The following is a 5,583-nucleotide window of genomic DNA, read 5'->3' as shown; positions in this document are numbered from 1 at the left end:
TTTTTTCTATAAATAGGGCATGTAAACCTCATTTTTGGGGGTTAGACTTTATTACTTTAGTTCTACTTTGTGACTTTGGATTTTATTTTTGCAAACCTAGCAATTCTTGATTTTCTAAGTTGGTTTTGAAGATTTTGGTATTGAGATTCAAGTTGAAATTTCGGGTTTGTTATTCTCAATTACGTAAGTTCATAATTCTTTCATCTAAAACAATGAATTGTGTTCATATGATTATGGGTAACTAAACTTCACAACTAGGGTTGTGGGAACCATGAGCGATTAACAAAGTATGAATAGTAAATAAGCAATTCTTGTATAGTGTTTTGCATGCATTGATAATTCTTTCGTTTAAAAATCTTTTTAACGGTTCACAATGTTAGAACTCGCCTTGTTGCTACTTGCCGGACCAAGGAGGTAATCAACAAGAAAAGAATTATCAACCTAGATTTAGTGTAATACTATCTAATAGTCTAGTGTCGATTGGTGCGAAGTATTAACTAAGCCAAACATCGATGTGATGTCTAATATGAGGTCAAGGTAAGGGTTAGTAAATTATACACATGTATCCGGACCAAGGTGCGGGGTGAAATTCTCTAGATGCCGGACCAAGGATTTAGAGATACCTAGCTTATCACTTTGCATGTAGTACACTAGGAAAGGATTGTTATTACTAGGATTACTGCTTATGAGCTTGTGGGGAACACGTATACCCTAGTTAATTCTCTCATCTTGATAACAACCAAAATTGACTTTTGTTTACTAATTACTTACTGAATTCTTACAATTTGTTTCACAACCCCCCCTTTAATTACTTGTTTCTGGAAGTAATTTGACTAAAGGAATATAATTGTTGGTTAAAAGTGAAGTCTAAACCATTTTTTCTCGTGGGATCGACCCCAACCTATAAGTTGGGTTCTTTACTTGATAACGATCGATTATGCTTCTTTAGGGAGGCGTAATTTGAGCGTATCAAATTTTTGCGCCGTTGTCGGGGAAATTGGCTTTTAGATTTGAACTTTAGTCAAATATTTCCTAATTTTACTTTTTCTTTTTGTTTTTGTCTCTCTCAGGTTCTGACTCTAGTGTATGCCAAGTACACGGAGCCAGGGTGAACCACTTACTCCTTACGATTCAGAGTTGAACCGAACTTTGCGAAGAATGAACAATCAAGGAGTTCAAGTTAATCCTATCGGAAGCAATCTAGGTGATGAAGTTGAGTTGCAACCTCCGAGGGTAGTTGGTGGAGACAACCAGGTTCTAGCTGAAAATAAATTGGGAGATGCAGTGAGGGTGCATGGTCCACCAGGCCCACAACTACATGAAAACTATAGGGGCAACACCAATATTGCTGACTCTGATAGACCTTTTGTCCTATCCCCTTTGCCTCCGGGGCACACATTTGTAGTGACCAATAGCTTGATGCAGATGCTTACATCGAGGGGCTTGTTCTCGGGGTTGCCATTGGAGACCCATATGCTCAGATAGCCAAGTTAAGGGTGTTTTGCAAGAGCTGTGTAGGTCGACCATACTTAGATATGGATGTCATCGGATTGCGAGTGTTCCCTCTATCACTGACAAGCTATCACTGACAAGCGATGCTGCTGTATGGTTCACTGAGCTTCCTTATAACTTAATCTATACATGGAACCAACTAAATGATGTGTTCTTAGCAAGGTATTATCCAGTGTCCAAGAAGCTCAATCACAAAGATAAGGTCAACAATTTTGTGGCATTACCTGGAGAGTCTGTGAGTAGCTCTTGGGACAGATTCACTATGTTCATAAGAGGTGTTCTGAATCACCGTATTGATGATGAGTCGCTGAAGGAATATTTCTATCGAGGTCAGGATGACAACAATAAAGCAGTGCTTGATACTATTGCTGGAGGTTCATATGGTGAGTGCACATACGCACAGATTGCAGAATAACTGGAGAAGATCTCTCGCAACAATAAAGCATGGAGCGCTAGGAGGTCGGATACTGGGAGAAACACATTTGCCGTTCATGCTACAAACAACCAGTCTGCGGATGAGATTCGTGAGGAGATGGCTCAGATGAGGACCAAGTTGGGGTTGGTATTGAAGCATGTGAGCGGAGGTGCGGAAAAGGTAAATGCTGTGAACTACTTGACTAGAAATCCACCACCTGTTGAAAAATGTTACTATTAAGAGGATGCTTATGCGGTGAATGATCAGACGAGGGGTTTTCGACCAAACCCCCAAGGATCCAACACGGAAAATTGGCGCCAAGGTCCAGGAAACCAAGGTCAGAACTATGGCAATTACAACCGAAAGGGTCAATATGTCCGGGATGGGAACTTCAATCGCGACAACAACTACAACCAGAACAACTATGGAAATAGAAACGATCGGGTTGGACCTTATGTTCCCCTTCAAAATCGAGAATCTAGTACTAGGGAAGCTGGAGGCAATATGGCGCGGATTGAAGATATGATGCAGAAGATAATGAGAAGGTTTGATGCAACTGATGAGAATGTGAAGGAGATGAGAAATGACTTGTCTGGAATTGGTCAAAAGGTTGATGCCCATGTAGTGTCAATAAAACATCTAGAGCAGCATATGACTCAGTTGTCTACTACAGTGAACCCACGTCAACCTGGCACTCTTCCTAGCAATACCATCCAGAATCCAAAGAATAATGGTCATTGTATGGAAGTTACTACTCGAGGGGGTAAGAAAACCATTGATCCACCTATGCCGTCTGTGGTGGATGTTGAGATTAGAAAAAAAGAATGATGTGATAGAGGTTAGAGAAGAGTTTGAGAATGCGACAGAGAAAGAAACAGAGATATCTCAGAAAGTGGTCCCCATACCTAGACCTCCACCACATTTTCCACAAAGGTTAGTGAAGAAGACTGAAGATGGTAAATATCGCAGGTTTATTAATATGTTGAAGCACCTTTCCATCAGCGTTCCGTTGATAGAAGCCTTGGAGCAAATGCCTGGGTATGCGAAGTTTATGAAAGATATGGTGACAAAGAAAAGGTCTGTGAGTTTTGAAGATGATGATAGATTGTAACATTGCAACGCTATTGCTACAAGGTCTATTGTGCAGAAGAAGGAAGATCCTGGTGCTTTCACGATTCTATGTACTTATAGGGTTGTTACACTTTGCTAAGGCATTGTGTGATCTTGGTGCTAGCATCAACCTCATGCCATTGTCTATTTATAAGAAGTTGGGTCTAGGGGATCTAAAGCCTACTACGATGCAGTTACTTATGGCCAATCGAACCGTGAAAAGGCCCATTGGTGTACTCCATGATGTGCTAGTGAAAGTGGAGTCGTTCATCTTTCCGACGGATTTTGTGATTCTTGACTGTGAGGTTCCCATCATCCTTGGGAGACCATTCCTTGCCATAGGGCATGCGTTAGTTGATATGGAGAAGGGACAGATGAAGTTCAGACTAAACAATGAAGAAGCAACTTTCAATAATTGTAGGTCCATGAAGCAGAGTGGTGAGCTCCAAACGGTATCTGCTATAACTTATAGAGTTGAGAGTGGAACAGAAGTGAAAATTGAAGAGCGACTCGGTGTATAGGTACTAGCAACAATTATGATGAATTTTGATAGTGATGGTATTGAAGAGTACGATGAGTTGGTGGCTGCACTCGATAGGTGCGAATATTGGTCAAAACCAAAGAAGTATGAGTTAGACACGAAGAATTGTGGTCGCGAGACTATCTATTGTGGAGGCACCAAAATTGGAGCTCAAGGCTCTACCACCGCATTTGAGGTATGTATTGTTGGGTAGAGATAATACTTTGCCGATCATCATTGCGGCAGAATTAAATGCGAGACAAGTAGAGTGCTTGGTGATTGTGTTAAAGAGGTTCAAGCGAGCTATTGGGTGGACTATTGCGGATATTATTGGGATTCCTCCCGGTATTTGTTCCCACAAAATCCAACTCATGCCAGATCACAAACCTAGTATTGAGCACTAAAGAAGATTAAATGCGCCTATGCAAGAGGTAGTTAAAAAGAAGATCATCAAGTGGTTGGATGCTGCAGTTATCTATCCCATTACAGATAGTAGTTGGGTATGTCCTGTTCAATGTGTTCCCAAGAAAGGTGGGATTACTATGGTTCATATTGAGAGAAACGAGCTTGTTCCGATGCGGCCCGTGACTGGATGGAGAGTTTGCATGGAATACTGGAAGCTAAATGCTTGGATAGAAAATGACCATTTCCCTATGCCATTCATGGATCAGATGTTGGATAGACTTGCTGGTAAGGGTTGGTATTGTTTTCTTGATGGTTATTCGGGCTACAATCAGATTTCTATAGCTCCGGAGGACCAAGAGAAGACCACCTTCACTTGCCCTTATGGGACTTTCGCCTTCAAATGGATGCCCTTTGGGTTGTGCAATGCTCCAGCGACCTTCCAGCATTGTATGATGTCGATATTCTCTGATCTGGTGAAGGACACTATTGAGGTATTTATGGATGATTTCTCTATGGTAGGTGACTCTTTTGATCGATGTCTGAATCATTTGGCTGAGGTGCTTAAAAGGTGTGAAGATTGCAATCTGGTGCTAAATTGGGAGAAGTGCCACTTTATGGTGAAAGAAGGGATAGTTCTAGGTCATCAGATTTCTGAGAAGGGCATTGAGGTAGATAAAGCGAAAGTTGAGGTAATAGAAAAACTTCCTCCACCTATCTTTGTAAAAGGTGTTAGGAGTTTTCTTGGGCATGCAGGTTTTTATAGGAGGTTCATCAAAGATTTCTCCAAAATTGCACATCCTTTGTGCAAACTGCTCGAGAAGGAGTGTAAGTTATATTTTGATGATGCTTGTCTAAGAGCATTTGGAGAATTGAAGGAGAAGCTAGTTACTTCACCTATCATTATTTCACCGAATTGGGGACAACCGTTTGAGGTAATGTATGATGTGAGTGGAGTGGCTCTTGGTGTAGTATTGGGACATATGCGAGAGAAAATTCTCCATCCTATTTACTATGCTAGCAAAGCTCTAAATGTGGCCCAGAAGAATTATATGTGACTGAACAAGAGCTTCTTGCGGTGGTTTTCGCATTCAAAAAATTTCGATCCTACCTTCTTGGTACTAAAGTCATAGTGCATACTGACCATTCTGCATTGAGGTATTTAATGACGAAGAAGGATGCAAAACCGATGTTGACTAAATGGGTATTGTTGTTGTAAGAGTTTGATTTTGTGGTGAGAGATAAAAAGAGGACTTAAAATCAAGTTGCCGATCACTTGTTCAGAAAATCAAGTTGCCGATCACTTGTCCAGATTAGAGGAAGAGGCTATGTTAAAGCTTGGTGATAGGGTTGAAATTAATGATACTTTTCCAGATGAATAGGTATTGGCTGCTTCTCATGATCTGATTCCTTGGTCCGCAGACTTTGCTAATTCTTTGGCAAGCGATTTGGTGCTCCTGGACTTGTCTTTTCACCAAAGGAAAAAGTTTATGCATGATGTGAAGAAATTCTTTTGGGATGAGCCTTACTTGTATCGTAGTTGTGCCGATGGAATTATTCGTCGATGTGTGCCCGAGATTGAGATGTTGAGTGTACTTGAAGCATGTCATTCATCGCCTGTTGG

Source organism: Solanum tuberosum, unplaced genomic scaffold (assembly GCF_000226075.1).
Source record: "Solanum tuberosum cultivar DM 1-3 516 R44 unplaced genomic scaffold, SolTub_3.0 scf00359, whole genome shotgun sequence".
In the NCBI taxonomy this organism is placed as follows: domain Eukaryota; kingdom Viridiplantae; phylum Streptophyta; class Magnoliopsida; order Solanales; family Solanaceae; genus Solanum; species Solanum tuberosum.
Note: the sequence above shows the minus strand (reverse complement) of the source record.